Raw genomic sequence first — 19,270 nt, 5'->3', positions numbered from 1 at the left:
GCAGTGGCACCCCACTCCAGCACTCTTGCCTGGAAAATCCCATGGATGGAGGAGCCTGGTAGGCTGCAGTCCATGGGGTCGCTAAGAGTCGGGCACGACTGAGTGACTTCACTTTCACTTTTCACTTTCATGCATTGAAGAAGGAAGTGGCAGCCCACTCCAGTATTCTTGCCTGGAGAATCCCAGAGACAGAGGAGCCTAGTGGGCTGCCATCTATGGGGTCACATAGAGTCGGACACCACTGAAGCGACTTAGCAGCAGCAACAGCAGGAAAACAGCTAAAAACTTACTATGCTGAACATGGTCTGGAAAAGGTGCCTGCTGATGCCTTTTCCTTATGGAATATGATTAGAGATGATTTAGACCCTGCTTCTGAATCTGAAAAGGTACATGTTAAAGAGGAAAGTGAAGAAAAAAAGGTACCTGTAAAAGAGGAAAGTGAAGAAAAAGAGGCTATACCTACTTATCGGCAGTTCAATAAAACGCTAGCTGCTATGACTGCCAATGAGTGTGTAAAAGACAGAGATGAAAAGAAAGATCAGCTTTCCCCTGAGGACGAGGAAGATTTAGAAGAAATAGCAGTTTGATATCACTCTGACGAAGACTGGCCTCTCTTAGATAAAGATACTCACAGGAGTTTAAGAGAAACCTCCCCAATCAGGCCATCCGCTCCCAGGAGCTTAAGGGAAACATCCCCAATTAGACCATTCATAAGATTTAAACATCAAACAGTTAAAAGATCTCCGGAGTAAAAAAAGAAAGACATGGGACACTCCAGCCCTCCCCTCCCCCCCACCCCCCTTATAGGGGTGAGGGGCCTCCACTAGAAACTCCCTGGAGAAGGGTTCTTTCTAGCTCCGAAGATGAATTTGATCCCCACCTTGAGGCTTGTTTTCCTGTAATATTTGACAAAAGCGGTGAGGGAAGGGCTCCCCACTGGGAACCCATTTCAATGAAAATGGTTGAAGAACTCAAACAGGCTTGTGCATCGCATGGGCCTAAAGCCCCGTACACTATGCAATTGGTAGAGGCCTTAGCGGTCAGATGGATGCCACCCTATGACAGTCGCTAAGGCTTGTCTATCTGGAGGACAATATGTACTTTGGAGAGCTGAATATGATGATCTTGCCCCAAAACAAGCCGATAACAACCAAAAATATGGTCCAAAATATATTGTAAAAAGTATGTTGACAGGGACTAATGAATTTGGAGCACTTAAAGATCAGATGGGATTAGACAAAATTACTCTAAACCAAGTAACCTCCTGCGCCCTTGCAGCTTGGCGATTGTTACCTGAAGGGAGAGACTCAACTTTTTCCTTTTCAAACATCAAAAAACAAAAAAACAAAAACAAAAAAACCCAGAAGAGCCATATGAGGACTTTATTTCATGACTTACAGAGGCAGTTCATAGAGTAATTTCTAATTTTAAGACAACTGGAGTTTGAGAATGCTAACTCTACCTGCCAAGCCATTTTACGTCCTATAAAAAAATCTGGGCAAATAGTAGATTATATCAGGCAATGTACAGATGTAGGAGGAGCAATGCTGCAGGGCGTTGCCATAGCCGCAGCAATAACAGGGAACTCTTATCAACAGACAGTTCAATCCTTTTTTTACAAATAAGAACAACCCATCACAGAGTTACCCCAGTAACCAAGGCCAAAATACTAGCTTGTCTAAAACTTGTTTTTCCTGTGGCCAAAAGGGAGACATTACCCGCAATAGTCCCACTATAAAAATCCCTACAAGGGTTAAAGGTCCATTACTGACAGGTTTGGTGGGAATTATATTAGGCGGAAGTTCCTTAGCTATGCAAGGTCTCACAATTATCCCGGGAGTAATTGACTCAGACTATACAGGAGAAATTCAGGTAACGATTTCACCCCCAACTAAAACTATACAAATTCATCAGGGACAAAGAATAACTCAACTTTTACTTTTGCCTTACCACACTGCAACTGGGCACACAGCTACTCAGAATGAAAGGCAGGATAAAGGATTTGGGTCTAGTGATATGGTTTTTTGTATAACAGAAATTACTCAGAAACGCCCTATGAAAACTATTCTGGTCAGTGGCAAGTCTATTGTGGGGTTATTAGACACAGGAGCAGATGTTTCTTGCATTTCAGGAAAAGACTGGCCCAGCTCCTGGCCCACACATACTACTGAAAATGAGTTTGTGGGATTAGGAAGAGCCCCCACAGTAGCTAAGAGTGCAAAAATATTAGATTGACAGTTTGAGGATACCTGTGGAAGTTTCCAACCTTACGTAATTCCTTTGCTCCCCTTTACCCTGTGGGGGAGGGATGTGCTGTCTTAAATGGGAGTGCTACTTTTTAGCCCTGATGATAAAGTGACCTCTCAAATACTGCAAATGGGCTATGATCCATCAAAAGGATTAGGTAAACAACAAACAGGAATAATTGAGCTAATCTGCCCAACTCCTCGACAGCTACTACTGGATTGGGGTATCCAAATTTATAATGGAGGCCATTGTTTCTGCTGCTGACCCCATTACCTGGAAATCTCAAGACCCAGTGTGGGTGGAACAATGGCCTCTGGCTAAAGAAAAATTACTGGCAGCTAAAACGTCAATTTTTGAACCACTAGAATTGGGACATATTGAGCCCTCCAATAACCCGTAGAACACTCCTATTTTTGTTATTAAGAAAAAATCTGGTAAATGGCGACTTTTACAGGATTTGAGAGCAATTAATGCCACCATGGAGGATATGGGGGCCTTACAGCCTTCCTAGTAGCCATTCCAGAGGGATATAATATAATTGTAATTGATTTACAAGATTGTTTTTTCACCATTCCCTTAAATGATGAGGATAAAAAGCGATTTGCTTTTAGTCTGCCATCAGAAAATCTTAAACAGCCTTATTTGAGGTTTCAATGGAAAGTACTACCTCAGGGAATGAAAAATAGCCCTACCTTATGTCAGAAATTTGTCAATGCTGCTTTAGAAAATATTAGAGCTAAATATGAACAAGTATATATGATTCACTCTATGGATGATATTTTAGTAGCTCATTCAGACAGAGCTCATTTGCACACTGTCCTCCAAAATTTAGCCCAGGCATTGTCAGCTAGAGGCCTAAAAACTGCCCCAGAGAAAATTCAAATCAATCCACCCATAACCTACTTAGGAAGGGTTATAAATTCATAAACAGTGACTCATGCCCCGCTACAATTAAGAAAGGACAATCTTGTCGCTTTGAATGATTATCAAAAATTTTTAGGTGATATTAATTGGATAAGGCCCTATTTAAAATTAACCACTGCCGAATTAAAGCCTTTTTTTAACATTTTATGCAGGGATCCTGATCCAACATCAAAAAGACAATTGACTGCTGAGGCTCGGGAGGCCCTAGGCAAAGTAGAAAAGGCTTTATCTGATAGCTAGGTAAAAAGAATTGATTTAGCAGCGAACTGGCAATTCCTTTGCTAGCTACCCCAACTGCACCTAAGGGAGTTTTACGGCAAAGCGGCCCCCTAGAGGGGGTCCATCTTCCCGCCCAAGCTAAAAAAGTAGTGGCTTCTTATCCAGGCTTGATAGCTACATTGGTATTAAAAGGAAGAAAGCGGAGCATTGAATTGTTTGGCAAAGAGCCATCAAAAATTGTAATTCCATATAACAAGGAACAGCTTGATGCTCTTTTAATGTCTGATGAAAATTGGCAGATTGCTATAGAAAACTATTTTGGTCAAATTCTGCATCATTTACCTTCACATGTTTTGTTAAATTTTATATCTAGACACCCAGTTATCTTCCCTGTTAGGTGCAAACAATTCCCCATTCCAGATGCTCAGATAGCTTTTACTGATGGGTCAGCTAATGGCAATGATGACCCTGTATGCGAGACAGCAAAAGAGACACAGATGTGTAGAGTAGACTTTTGGACTCTGAGGGAGAGGGAGAGGGTGGGATGATTTGGGAGAATGGCATTGAAACATGTATACTATCATGTAAGGAAAAAAAAAAAAAGAAACAAAGAAACAAGTAACTTGCAGTATCATTTAGTGGAATAATATTCTGAGATACTAAAATAAAATAAAATAAAATTAGATTTGCTTAAAAAAAAAGCTTATTATAAGGATATAATACAACATCTCTTTACTTGTGTTTCATATTTGGGTCTGCCAAAAGCTTTAAAAACTGATAATGCTCTTGCTTACACTTCTAAGTCTTTTCAAGAATTTTGTACAATGTTTCAAATAAAACATAATACAGGCATACCTTATAATCCACAAGGGCAAGCCATCGTGGAAAGAGCACATCAAACATTAAAAACACAGATTCAAAAATTACAGGAAGGGGAATTTAAGTATAGTTCCCCCCATCAGATTTTACAACATGCACCCTTTGTAATAAATAACTTAAATGCTGATTTGTCCGGAACCACTGTAATGCTTCGTCATTGGTGTCTGGAACAACAAAATACAAAGCCGTTAATAAAATGGAAGGACCTCCTCTCTGGACAATGGAGGGGTCCTGACCCATTGTTAACTAGTGATCGAGGATGAGCTTATATTTTTCCACAGAACGCAGATTCACTAATTTGGATCCCGGACAGACTGATTTGCCATGTCGCAGTCCCCCAGACATCTGGTTCCCCCATTGCTTCAATCACAAAAGAGGAAGGGCATTCCTCTGTCCCTGCTGCCACCGCTGCCACTGCACAGAACAGCCACGCACCAGGAGCAGTGGGCGGGGCAGCCTGGCTGCTGGGGCCCAGTGTGCCACGCTCGCAGCTGGTGGCCCTGCCAGTGTCCATCTGCAGTCACTTGGCCACCGCTGGGCCCAAGGCTGGTTCAGCAAGGGGGCAAGGGCGGCGCCTGGGCACCCATCAGCAGGAGAGGCAAGATAAACATCGAGATCCCGGCAGGACTGACAGAGCTGCTGCAGCACAAACTCCAGCAAGTCTGTGGGCTGGTGCCTCAGGATCTCCTCAGTTGCTCCCTCAGATGTCATATGGAACACTATAGATGATTGCTCAGGGTATCCGATGCGGAAATTTTGTACTTATAATTTGAGAATTGATTACAGAATACCAGGAGGAGGAAAAAAATAATTCTATTTACTCTATTTTAGCTTGTCTACCCTCTCCTTATGCTTTTCTTTTCACTAATGACTCAGGAAGACTTAATATACAAATGAATTATTCAGGTGGGCCTAATGTAGTGTCTTGTGAACAATGTATGCTTTCATCTTGTTTAACTCCTCAACATAATGTTTGTTCTTTTGTGGTGCCAAAAAGTCCACCCTATATTATGGTGCCTGTAACTGTAACCACTCATGGGTATGATAATTATGGTCTTGCTGTGTTACAACAACTACAAGATTTAATGCAAACATGACGGTTTGTGGGCTTACTTATTTTGGGAATATCAGCTTTCTGAGCTGCAATTACCTCTGTTACTGTGGAAGCAATATCATTGACTCAACAAGTACATGCTGCTCAATATGTTGATACTATGACCAAAAGTGTTTCCTCAGCACTGGCAACACAGGAAGCTATAGATAGGAAGCTAGAGATGAGGGTAGACACCTTAGAAGAAGCAATAATGCATACTGGGACTGAATTACAGGCCTTAAAAGTAAAGATGGCTTTGTCCTGTCACACCAACTACTGGTGAAAGTGAACGAGACAGATTGTGAATGGGAGAATATTAAAAATCATATTTCAGGTGTTTGGAACAGCTCTGACATTGGTCTGGATTTAGGGAAACTTCATAATCAAATAACAACCATGGAACACTCCCGATTTGATTTAATTGCTGCAGGAGCAGCCAATGACTTTTTTCACACCTTCTCTACCTTCATTTCTGGAAAGAACATTCTGTCTACTATCTTTAGCTATGCTGCTGTGGGTGCTCTAATTTTGCTTCTTATAATCATTCTTCCTTGTATTGTCAGGATCCTTCGGCAGAGCATTCAGAAGCTTGCGACTGAATTACATCTGGCTGTTTTAAGAAATAAAAAAGGGGGAGATGCTGGGAGCCAGCATGGGGAATCCCGCCCGTGGCAAAGGTCATGAGGATGAAGCCTGACAGGCAAAGGTGAGATCAGGCCTCGAGGGAACACCCCTGGACCTTCTTGAGCATCCACCTCAAAAATAGAGTCTGTCTGCCTTATTGCATTATGCTTTCACCAACTCTTCTGACATTAACAGGGGGCTATCCCCCACCACCTTTCTCTGAAAAGAGTTAACGTAGAGCTCCAGTTAATAAGTCTCCTGGGTATAACAAGAGTGTTTCAGTCCAAAAACTCCTCTGATGGCTCTCTAGCCTGCCTGACAAGTTTATCCAGCCTCTTACAACCACACATGTGATTGTTCACAGCCTTCCAACTGTGAGAGGCAAGAGATGCTCTAAACTTTCTAAATACAGAGTCTTTTGAGAAGTTAGAAATGATTAGTGTAGTATTAGTGGATTGTTAGAAATATACCGGTGAAGGGTTTCATTGTTGAGCCAATATTTGCTGTTAAGTCTCCATACCCCTTGTCCCTTATATACATTAATTGATATAACTGGCATATAGGAAAAATGAGTAATAGCCTTTGATATTAATCACGTTAAACCTTAGGCTAGTAAATTCTTTTCTTGATTATAGCCCACTGCACTTTTGCCCTGTAGGAAAGCAACTTTATCTGGTGCCTTCAGCGGGTGGTGCCTGACTTAAGAAAAATCACCTTTGGAAAAAATAAGTTTTCTGGTTGACTGACCATTATCAGAAAGAAAGGGTCATAAAATGTTAGCAGGCCCCCTGGCCAGAAGATGGTGTAAAACCACCTAAGACCTTTCTTTGTATGCATGCATAAAGAGTGCCTGGTCTCGATAAGGGTCAGGTCTGCTGACCTTGCATGACTTTGTATTTTCCATTTATCCCTATGTACAACTTAAAGTATAAAAGCTTTCCTGAAAAATAAAGAGATGGACCAGTTCCTGGAAAGACTGGTTTCCCCCGTGTCTTCTTTTCTTTCTCTCCTTTTCAGACTAATTCCCATCTGGAGCACAGAGGCTCGCCGTGTCTACTTATTTGCCTGGGCTTCTAAGACCTGAACGGGAAGGAGCTCTGTGTCTTCACTCCCTCAGGAGACTGGGAGGGCACCTGCGGCCTACGTAGGCAGTGCAAGTCCCTTGTCTTAGGGCTTTACTGTCTTCCTGTGTAAACCAAGGAATATCAGCCTCTTTTTCTTCTCTATTTTCTCCACTACACTATTCTTTCCTAATCTCTCTTTATATCTCTAAATAAATAAATCTCTCCTCGCCAACCCCGTCCCTGCTTCAGATATCCTGGATCCACTGGGGCTGGACCCCAGCAGGGTATCTTTTATAGTAGGTTTCAGCAGTTTTTTGTCTATGGTTATTCAACCATTAGCTGTAATTTTGGTGTTTCCTTAAAAAGAGCTAAGCTCATGTGCTACTCTCAAGATAGTTCACATTCTTTCTTGTCTTGACCCTCCAGTATCTTCATTTCTATTGATAATCTTTCTTAATTCCTTCAGTATTTTCATTTATTCCTTTTTTTTTTTTTAACTCAGTGTATATTAGACTAAAGAAGTCTGTTTCACTGTTTCCTCTTTCAGGAGAATTCTCTTGATATTTTAATTAGGAGTAATTCTTCTGCTTCTTCATTTTACTTATATTTCTTTGACTCTATGAGTTTAAGAGAAACAATTATCTTCTGTGATCTTGGATGAATATTTTTTATGTGGGAGCACTTCAATGTAGCCTGCGTGGGTTTAATATTTTTGTTGCCAGGGCTGTTTTTAGTATGGATGCCTGCTGCCTCTTTCCTCACTGTGTGCTGGACATTATCCACTTGATAGGAGTTGTGGACCGGTGTTGTGGTGACAAGAGTCTGCTCTGGAGTCTGCAGGGCCTCCTCTTTGCTTTGTGGCTCTTATGGCCCTTTCATAGGCAGGATATGTTTCCTATTTGTTGGATTATAAGTTCTCTGATCCATTTCGGAGCTGTGGTATGAGGAATTGGAACTCTCCTACTGGGAGAGGAGCCAATGAGTATTCCTTCCCTGGAGCTGTTCACTGTGGACTGTATTCTGTGATGTGACTTTCCATCTGTAGTGTGGACTCATAACTTACACTGTTGTTGGCACTGCCCTCAGCCCTGCCTCAACCATGGCAAAGCCAGCAACTGGCCCTGGTGTCAATCAGATGTTATCTCTACAAAGATCTTCACAAAGATCCACTGAAGTCAGGTACCAGGATTACAGTACTCGGACCCACTATGGAAGCTATGGAAGCAGCCTAGATCCCAGTCCTGCCTTTGCATGCCCTCTAAGCCCACAGATGCTATGGCCAGAGCCATTCCAGCTATAGGAGCATCCATTGTCCACTTGGACATCCCATGGATGCTGAGTTTAGAAAGCCAGTGGAAGCAGCATAAATCCATGGATCACTAAGATGCTGGGACAGGGCTCAGATTTCAGCCCTACTTCCTAAGTCACACGGCTCTTGGGGAGGAGCTCTGATTTCAGCCCCGCCTCCCATGTGGAAAATCCACTGGTAGTTGTGCATGACAGAACTTGGAGATGGCTCTCAGTGAGCTGAGAACATTCTTAGAAAGGTTCCTATGGCCCTCCATTCATGCACCACCTAACAGTGTTGCTTTGCTTCTATGGTGGGCCTAAGCTTCTCCCATGTAAACCCCTCATTGTGGCCATACAACTCTGCAGCCCCTTCAGGCTGTCTACATGCGGCCAACCCCAGTCCTCTCCCTAGGTATGTCCTCTAAAGGCCAAGTTTTAGTCCCCAGGCCATGCCTGTACCAGAACACGTGTGTCTCAGGCTGGGGGTTGCATAGACCATCTGTGCAGATCTCTTTCTGTTCTACTTCTCAAACCAGTGGTTGCACTCTTCTTTGACACTCCCCACTGATGAGTGCCTCTCAGGATGAAGGAACATTTCCTCTTCACAACTTCCTCCTAGTGGTACAGGTCCCATCCTGCTTCTTTTTTCCCCATTTTGTCCTTCCTAGTTACATGGAGATCTTTCTTGCACTTTTAGCTGAGATCTGCTAACATTCAGCAGGTAGTTTTTGAGAACTGTTCCACATGTAGATGTATTTTTGATTCATTTGGGGGAGGAGTTGAGCTCCATGTCCTTCTATTTTGTCATATTGATTGGAGCTCCTCCACCACTTTACTTTTATTTGCATTTGTCTGAGTTACTTTCCATTGTTTTTTTTATTTTTACTTTTAGCCTTTTTCACTTTAGTTTTTCTTAATTGCTCTCTTTTAAGTATCTGTCCTTTATATGATACAGAGTTGAATTCTACTTTTAAGCCAATCTTATTTTTTATTTTAATAGTAAATTGAGTCCACTTGCATTTATTAATATGACCAACATATTTTTATCTCTATCTTTTAAATATTTCAAGTTATATTTACTATGTGTCTTTCATTAAATGTTCTCTTTTATTTTGAATTTTCTCAGGTTTTGGAAGGTGTGTATTTTTGTTCTAATAGTGTAGTAGTGATCTTTGTCCTAATACTTTTATATAATTCCCTTTCCCTTTTTTCTTTTCTTGAACATTCACTCTTAAGTTCATCATCTTTAAAAGATTATCTGTATCTGTCACATGCTCAGTTCAGTTCAGTCGCTCAGTCATGTCTGACTCTTTGCAAACCCATGAATTGCAGCACGCCAGGCCTCCCTGTCCATCACCATCTCTCAGAGTTCACTCAGACTCACGTCCATTGAGTCGGTGATGCCATCCAGCCATCTCATCCTCGCTCGTCCCATTCTCCTCCTGCCCCCAATCCCTCCCAGCATCAAAGTCTTTTCCAATGAGTCGACTCTTCGCATGAGGTGGCCAAAGTACTGAAGCTTCAGCTTTAGCATCATTCCTTACAAAGAAATCCCAGGGTTGATCTCCTTCAGAATGGACTGGTTGGATTTCCTTGCAGTCCAAGGGACTCTCAAGAGTCTTCTCCAACACCACAGTTCAAAAGCATCAGTTCTTCGGTGCTCAGCCTTCTTCACAGTCCAACTCTCACATCTATACATGACCACAGAAAAAACCATAGCCTTAACCAGATGGACCTTAGTCGGCAAAATAATGTCTCTGCTTTTGAATATGCTATCTAGGTTGGTCATACCTTTTCTTCCAAGGAGTAAGCGTCTTTTAATTTCATGGCTGCAGTCACCATCTGCAGTGATTTTGGAGCCCCCCAAAATAAAGTCTGACACTGTTTCCACTGTTTCCCCATCTATTTCCCATAAAGTGATGGGACCAGATGCCATGATCTTCGTTTTCCGAATGTTGAGCTTTAAGCCAACTTTTTCGCTCTCCTCTTTCACTTCCATCAAGAGGCTTTTTAGCTCCCCTTCACTTTCTGCCATAAGGGTGGTGTCATCTGCATATCTGAGGTTATTGATATTTCTCCCGGCAATCTTGATTCCAGCTTGTGTTTCTTCCAGTCCAGCGTTTCTCATGATGTACTCTACATAGAAGTTAAAAAAGCAAGGTGACAATATACAGCCTTGACGTACTCCTTTTCCTATTTGGAACAGGCTGTTGTTCCATGTCCAGTTCTAACTGTTGCTTCCTGACCTGCATACAGATTTCTCAAGAGGCAGGTCAGGTGCTCTGTATTCCCATCTCTTTCAGAATTTTCCACAATTTTTGTGATCCCTACGGTCAAAGGCTTTGGCATAATCAATAAAGCAGAAAGAGATGTTTTTCTGGAACTCTCTTGCTTTTTTCATGATCTAGCCGATGTTGGCAGTTTGATCTCTGGTTCCTCTGCCTTTTCTAAAACCAGCTTGAACATCAGGGAGTTCACGTTTCATGTATTGCTGAAGCCTGGCTTGGAGAATTTTGAGCATTACTTTACTAGCATGTGAGATGAGTGCAATTGTGCGGTAGTTTGAGCATTCTTTGGCATTGCCTTTCTTTGGGATTGGAATGAAAACTGACCTTTTCCAGTCCTATGGCCACTGCTGAGTTTTCTAAATTTGCTGGCATATTGAGTGCAGCACTTTCACAGCCTCATCTGTCACATGTTATTTATGGGTAAATTCATCTTCTCTTTTTCTTTACTTTTTTCCACTTTTTGGTTGTCAAAGCGTATATGTTTTTCTTCTGCCTTTATTTTAGTCTTAAATGCCCACTTTTTTTTTTTTACAGAAGTCTCCCTATTCATGTCTGAAATTCATCTTCTCATTGATTCCTTAAAAAGGACATGTAGATAAAATAAATCAGAGTTATTGCATGTTTAAAACTATTAATATATTTTTCAACTACCAAGATGTAGACTTTATAATTTTTTTAGTATGTTTCTGTTGAACAACAGACTTACACCAACCTGATTTCTTTCCTGAGTGACCTGGTACATTTACCTAGAGACACAGTGTATTTTTTCTTATTATTATTCCTTTTCTTTAAAGTTCAATAGTTTTACTAGAATGTGAGTTAGAATTGAACTTTTGGAATCAATAGTGCTAGGTACTTGGTGGAAACAGGGCCCTTTCAACATGTAGATTTAAGGATATGTGTGTTTTAGAAAAATTTACCTATATAAAAAGCAGAGACATTGCTCTGCTGACAAATGTCCAACTGATCAAAGCTGAGTGCTGAAGAATTGATGCTTTTGAACTGTGGTATTGGAGAAGACTCTCGAGAGTCCTTTGGACTGCAAGGAGATTCAACCAGTCCATCCCTAAGGAAATCAGTCCTGAGTTTTCATTGGAAGGACTGATGCTGAAGCTGAATCTCCAATATTTTGGCCACCTGATGCAAATAACTGACTCATTTGAAAAACCCTGTTGCTGGAAAAGATTGAAGGCAGGAGGAAAAGGGGATGACAGAGGATGAGATGGTTGGATGGCATCACTGACTCAATGGACATGAGTTTGAGTAAACACAGGGAGTTGGTGTTGGACAGGGAGACCTGGCCTGCTGCAGTCCATGAAGTCCGCGAAGAGTCAGACACGAGTGGGCGACTGAACTGAACTGAGCTGAAAATTTTCTTTTCAACTGTATTTTTCCCTACATAAGGAGTTAAATTATATATTGTACATAAAATAGATCTTCTTTTCCTGTCTTTCATTTCTATCGCTTACTTTCTTCTGCCTTTTTCACAGTTCCTCACTTCTGTACATTCATTTTTAATTCCAGTTTTATTGAGATATAATGACATACAGCACTGTATAAGTTCAAGGTGTACAGTATAATGATTTGACTTATATATGTTGCAAAAAGATTGCCATAATATACGTATTTAATATCTACCATCTAATATAGATATAAAAAAGAAAACTTCTCCTTGTGATGAAAATTTTTAGGATATTGTCTTAGCAACTTTCATATATATCATACAGCCACCATGTTTTATTGATATATTACATCTCTGCTGCTGCTGCTGCTGCTGCTGCTGCTGCTGCTGCTAAGTCGCTTCAGTAGTGTCCTACTCTGTGCGACCCCATAGACGGCAACCCACCAGGCTCTGCCGTCCCTGGGATTCTCCAGGCAAGAACACTGGAGTGGTTTGCCATTTCCTTCTCCAATGCATGAAAGTGAAAAGTGAAAGTGAAGTCACTCAGTCGTGTCCGATGCTTAGCGACTCCATGGACTGCAGCCCACCAGGCTCCTCTGTCCATGGGATTTTTCAGGCAAGAGTACTGGAGTGAGGTGCCATTGTCTTCTCCGATATTACATCTCTAGTACTTGTTTTTTAACTGAAAGTTTGCAACATTTGATTACCTTAATCAAATTCCATCACCCCCTTCCTCTATATTTGGTACCCCAAAATCTGTACTTCTATATTAGTTTTATTGTTTTTCTTTTAAATTTCACATAAAAATGAAGTTGTTTAGTATTTGTGTCTATCTGACTTATTTAACTTAGAATAATACCCTCACAGTCTACTCATGTTGTCCCAAAGAGGATTTCCTCCTTTTTTAAGAGTTGAATGCTATTCAACTGCATTGGTAAACACAAACCACATTTTTATCCTTCACCTGTGCATTGACAGTTTAGATTGCTTTCGTATCTTGGCTATCATATGTAGTGCTGCAGTAAGCATGGGGGTATGTATATTTCATCAATAGTGATTTTGTTTTCTTTAGATTATATAGCCTGAGGTGAAATTGCTGTGTCATATGATAGTTCTATTCTTAATATTTTCAGAGACTTCCATATTGCTTTCCATAGTGGTTTCATCAGTTTACATCCCCCAACAGTGCATAACAGTTAACCTTTTCTCTATATCCTCGTTGCATTAGTTCTCTCTTGTCTTTTCAGTTCAGTTCAGTTCAGTTCGGTTCAGTCGCTCAGTCAAGTCTAACTCTTTGTGACCCCATGAATCCCAGTACGCCAGGCCTCCCTGTCCATCACCAACTTCCGGAGTCTTTTCAGTGATGGCCATTCTAACAAGTATGAGATTATATCTAATGTGGTTTTAATTTGTATTCCCCTGACAATTAGTAATGTTGAACATTTTTTCATGTAACTGTTGATCTAAAAATCTTTGGAAAATCAGGTCCTATGCCTATTTTTAAATTGGATTACTTGTTTTTCTGCTATTGAATTATATTAGTTCTTTATATATTTTGGATATTAACCCCTTATCATGTATATGATTTGCCAGTATTTTCTCCAGTTTTGTAGATTGCCTTTTCAATTTCTAGATTGTTTCTTCTGCTGTGTAGAAGGTTTTATTAGTTCAGTACAGTTCTGTTTGTTTTGTTGCTTATGCTTTAGGTGTCATTTCAAAAAAAATTTATCAATATTCATGTCAAGGGGCTTTTCTTTGTTTTCTTCTAGGAGTTTTATGATTTACAATCTAACATTTAAGTACTTATTATGAGCATCTTTTTTGTTGTTGTTGTTAGTGGTGTGAAATTTTTTGTCAGTGGTCTGATTTCATTCTTTTACGTGAGAATATTTCACTTCCCCTGAACCATTTATTGCAAAGATTGTCTTTCTCCACTGAATATCCATGGCTTCCTTGTGAAATATTAGTTGACTGTATTTGCCTGGGTTTATTTATCAGCTTTTGATTATGTTCTGTTACTTTATATGTCCATTCTTACACCAACACAGCTTTGGTTAGCTTTGCTATGTAATTTGAATTCAGGAAATTCATACCTCCAGCATTATTCTTGTTTCTCAGATGTTTTGGCTACTCAGAATCTTTTGCGTTTGCACACAAACTTTAGAGTTGTTTTATCTACTTCTGTAAAAAAAATGTTGGAATCTTAATAGGGATTGCATTAAGTCTGTAGATGGCATTGAGTAGTATGGAAATGTCAAGAAAATTAATTTTTTTGATTCATTAACATGTGATATCTTTCCATTTATTTGAGTCTTAAATTACTTTCATCAATTTCGCATGGTTTTCAGTGGACAGATCTTTCATATCCTGGGTGAAATTTATTTCTAACTATTTTTATTGTTATTGATTATATCATAAATGGGATAATTTATTTCTTTTTCAGATAATCTCTCATTAGTATATCAAAACAATACTGATGTTTATGATGTTAATTTTGTATCCTGGAGTTATGTTGAATTTGTTCATTAGATCTAACAGGATTTTTTGGTGGATTCATTAGCATTTTCTATATATTAAACCATATTATCCACAAATAGAAACAATTTTACTTCTCCTTTCCAATTTGGCTACCTTTTCTTTCCTGTTTTTTCCTTTTTTGTCTGATTGTCCTGGCCAAAAGTTTCAATGTTATGTTGAATAAAAAGTGGTAAGAGTGGGTATCCTTGTCTTGTTTCTGATTGTAAATGAAAAGCTTTCGGCTTTTTACTATTAAGTATGGGCTTCCCAGGTGGCTCAGTGGGTAAAGAACCTGCCCACAAGAGACACAGGCTTGATCCTTGGGTCAGGAAGATCCCCTGGAGGAGGGCATGGCAACATACCCCAGTATTTTTGCCTGGAGAATCCCATGGACAGAGGAGCCTGGTGGGTTACAGTCCATGGGGTTGCGGAGAGTTGGACATGACTGAGCAACTGAGCACACAGAGCACATGATCACTGTGGGCTTGTCATATACAGCCTTTATTATATGGAGGCTTGTTCCCTTTATATTCCCTTTGTTGTACCATTTTATCATAAATGGGTGTTGAATTTTGTCAGATGCTCATTTCTATATCTACTGAGATGAACCTATGGTTTTAATTCTTGATTTTGTTAATGTAGTATATCATATTGACTTGTAGATGTTGAACTAAACTTAAATACTTGTAATAAAGTCCACTTTATCATAGTGTATGACCCATTTAATGTGCTACTAAATTCAGTTTGCTGATACTTTGTTGAGGATTTTCACATCCACATTTAGGATGGAGACCCATCTGTAATTTTCTTTTCTTGTAGATTCTTTTTCTGGTGTTGGTATCAGGATAATTAGAAAGTCATAATATGAATTTGAAAGTATTCCCTTTCCTTCTATTTTGTGGAAGAATTTTAAAACAATTGGCATTAAGTTCCTTTAATATATGGTAGAATTCACCAGTGAGGCTGTTTGGTCCTAAACTTTAGTTTCTTGGGAGATTTTTGTCCCTTGATTAAATATACTTACTTGAAATTAGCCTGTTCAAATTTTTTTTTACTTCTTCATGACTCAATCTTGGTAGGCTGTATGTTTCTAAGAATTTATTCATTTTTATTAGATTATCCAGTGTGTTCACATATAATTTTTCACAGTAGCCTCTTATGCTTCTTTGTATTTCTATAGTATCACCTGTAATATTTCCTTTTTGATTGATAATTGTTTTTCCATATAAATTTTAAGATTTTTTAGCTTTCAGTTCAGTTCAGTTTAGTCGCTCAGTCACGTCCGACTCTTTGCAACCCCATGAATTGCAGCACGCCAGGCCTCCCTGTCCATCATGTCCATCACCAACTCCCTGAGTTCATTCAAACTCACGTCTGTCAAGTCAGTGATGCCATCCAGCCATCTCATCCTCTGTCGTCCCCTTCTCCTCCTGCCCCCAATCCCTCCCAGCATCAGAGTCATTTCCATTTTAGCTCTAGTTCTGTGAAAAAAATGCCCTGGTAATTTGATAAAGATTGGTTTGAATCTGTAGTTTTTCTTAGGTAGTATAGTCACTTTGGACAATATTGATTCTTCCAATCCAAAAACATGGTATATCTTTTTTTTTTTTAAATGGGTACATCTTATTTTGAATGAAGCACCAATTTTGAGATTATTATTAAAATTATTTTAAAAATATAAAATAACATTACCTGTCAATATTTGCTATTATTTTGGTAAAAGAAAAATATATGGTTTGGAAGATAAATGGAAGAGAAAAATCAGAACTACTTTGCAAAAGATACCGTGTGTGTGTGTGTGTGTGTGTGTGTGTGTGTATGTATGTAAATTGACACAATCTAAAAATGATGTAAATTAAAGATACTTACTTGTAATAGGAACAGATGTATGGATATAATTAGCCTAACATGAATATAATTTCCAGATCAGCTATAATGACGATTGTGGCTTAAATGCAAATCATGTAAGAATTGAATCGCCAGTCTATGTCTGACGCAGGGTGCAGCATGCTTGGGGCTGGTGCACGGGGATGACCCAGAGAGATGTTGTGGGGAGGGAGGTGGGAGGGGGGTTCATGTTTGGGAACTCATGTAAGAATTAAAGATTTTAAAATTTAAAAATAAATAAATAAATTAATTAATTTAAAAAGAAACAAAATTAAAAATGATTTTTATATCAGAAGATAAGTGCCCTTTTCATGAAATGTTGCATACAGGCTTGTAAATGGATCATTTAGCTTTTGGGAGAGTTCAGATGATGTATCTTAATGAAATCAGCTCATAGTGTATTTCAACTGGGCTGCTGGAAAACTTTGTTTAACTAACTCAGTTCAGTTCAATTCAGTCACTCAGTCATGTCCAACTCTTTGTGACCCCATGAACCGCAGCACGCAAGGCCTTCCTGTCCAACACCAACTTCCAGAACCTAACCAAACTCATGTCCATTGAGTCGGTGATGTCATCCAACCATCTCATCCTCTGTCGTCCCCTTCTCCTGCCCTCAGTCTTTCCCAGCATCAGGGTCTTTTCAAATGAGTCAGCTTTTCGCATCAGGTGGGCAAAGTATTGGAGTTTCAGCATCAAAATCAGTCCTTCCAATGAATACCCAGGACTGATCTCCTTTAGGATGGACTAGTTGGATCTCCCTGAAGTCCAAGGGACTCTCAAGAGTCTTCTCCAACACCACAGTTCAAAAGCATCAATTCTTCAGTGCTCAGCTTTCTTTATAGTCCAACTCTCACATCCATACATGACTACTGGAAAAACCATAGCCTTGACTAGGTGGACCTTTGTTGGCAAAGTAATGTCTCTGATTTTTAATATGCTGTCTAGGTTGGTCATAACTTTCCTTCCGAGGAGTAAGTGTCTTAATTTCATGGCTGCAATCATCATCTGCAGTGATTTTGGAGCCCCCCAAAAATAAAGTCTGTCACTGTTTCCACTGTTCCCCCATCTATTTGCCATGAAGTGATTATTAATCACTAATTATTAGTTTTTGATTAGAGGGTAATTGCTATATAATATTGTGTTAGTTTCTGCCACACAACATGAATCAGCCATAACTATATATATATATATATATATATATATACATATACATATTTACATATATATATGTAAATATCTTCTCCCTCTTGAGGTTACCTCCCACCCCCACCCCATCCCAACCCTCTAGGTCATCACAGAGTGCCAGGCTGGGCTCCCCGTGTTATATAGCAATTTCCTACTAGCTGTTTCACACATGGTAGTGTATATATGTCAATGCTACTTTCTCAATTCATCCCACCTTTTAATTCCCCCAATGTGTCCAAAAGTCTGTTCTCTTTGTCTGCATCTCTATTCTTGCCCTGCACATAGGTTCATGGGTACCATTTTTCTAGATATCATATATATATATATATTAATAGAAAATATTTTTTTTCTCTCTTTCTGACTTACTTCACTCTATAACAGGCTCTAATTTCATCCACCTCACTAGAAATGATTCAAATCCATTCTTTTTCATGGTTGAGTAATATTCCATTGTATATATATAACACAATTTCTTTATCATTTCATCTGTTGATGGACGTATAGGTTGTTGCCACTATTGTAAATGGTGCTACAAGGAACAAAGGGATACCTGTGTCTTTTTGAATTATGGTTTCCTCAGGGTATATGCCTATACCTCAGGGTATATCCAGTTTGCTGGATCATATGGTAGTTTTATTCATAGCTTTTAAGGAATCTCCATACTGTTCTCCAGTATGTGGTGCAGAACTGTGGTGTTCGAGAGGACTCTTGAGAGTTCCTTGGACAGCAAGGAGACCAAACCAGTCAATCCTACAGGAAGCCCATCCTAATGGAAGTCAGCCCTAATTATTCATTAGAAGTACTGAAGCTGAAGCTGAAGTTGTGAATCTTTGGCCAGCTAATGTGAAGAACCAACTCACTGGAAAAGACCCTGAGGCTGAGAAAGATTGAGGGCAGGAAGAGAAAGGCGTGACACAGGAAGAGATGGTTAGATGACATCATCGACTCAATGGATGTGAGTTTATGCAGACTCTGGGGGATAGTGAAGGACAGGGAAGCCTGGTGTACTATAGACCATGGCATTGCAAAGTGTCGGACACAAAACAACAACATACTGTTCTCTATAATGTCTATATCAATATACATTCTTGCCAACAGTACAGGAGAGTTCTCTTCATGTCCTCAACATTGTTTTGTAGGGTTTTTTGATGATGACCATTCTTACCAGTGTGAGGTGATACCTCATTATAGTTTAATTTGCATTTCTCTAATAGTGAGTGATGCTAAACATCTTTTCATGTGCTCATCTGTATGTCTTCTTTGGCAATGAAAACATATGTGTTTAGGTCTTGTGTCCATTTTAAGTTTTTTTTATGATATGGAGCTGCATTTGAGCTGCTTGTATATTTTGCAGATTAATCCATTATTGGTTGATTCATTTGCAATTATTTTATCCCATTATTAGGGTTGTCTTTTCAACTTGTTTATAGTTTCCTTTGCTAAACAGCTTTTAAGTTTGACTAGGTCCCCTTTGCTTATTTTTGTTTTTATTTCCATTAATTTAGGAGGTGAGTCAAGGAGGCTGTTGCTGTGATTTATGTCAAAGCGTGCAGTACCTATGTTTTCCTCTAAGAGTTTATGGTTTCTGGCCTTATATTTAGATATTTAATCCATTTTAAGTTTATTTTTGTGTATGGTGTTAAAAAGTTTT

The 19,270-nt window shown here is 39.5% G+C and overlaps 1 protein-coding gene and 1 pseudogene across 3 annotated transcripts in view; both read left to right on the top strand.

Moving 5' to 3' along the window:
* LOC132659993 (endogenous retrovirus group K member 19 Env polyprotein-like) overlaps nt 1–19,270 on the top strand; it is a 190,877-nt gene that overhangs the window by 34,336 nt on the left and 137,271 nt on the right. The gene's annotated exons all lie outside the window — the stretch shown is intronic.
* Nucleotides 2,486–6,905, top strand: LOC132659987 (uncharacterized; annotated as a pseudogene).

The sequence above is a fragment of the Ovis aries genome, chromosome 6 (assembly GCF_016772045.2).
Source record: "Ovis aries strain OAR_USU_Benz2616 breed Rambouillet chromosome 6, ARS-UI_Ramb_v3.0, whole genome shotgun sequence".
Taxonomy (NCBI): domain Eukaryota; kingdom Metazoa; phylum Chordata; class Mammalia; order Artiodactyla; family Bovidae; genus Ovis; species Ovis aries.
Note: the sequence above shows the minus strand (reverse complement) of the source record. Positions and strands in the feature narration are given on the sequence as shown.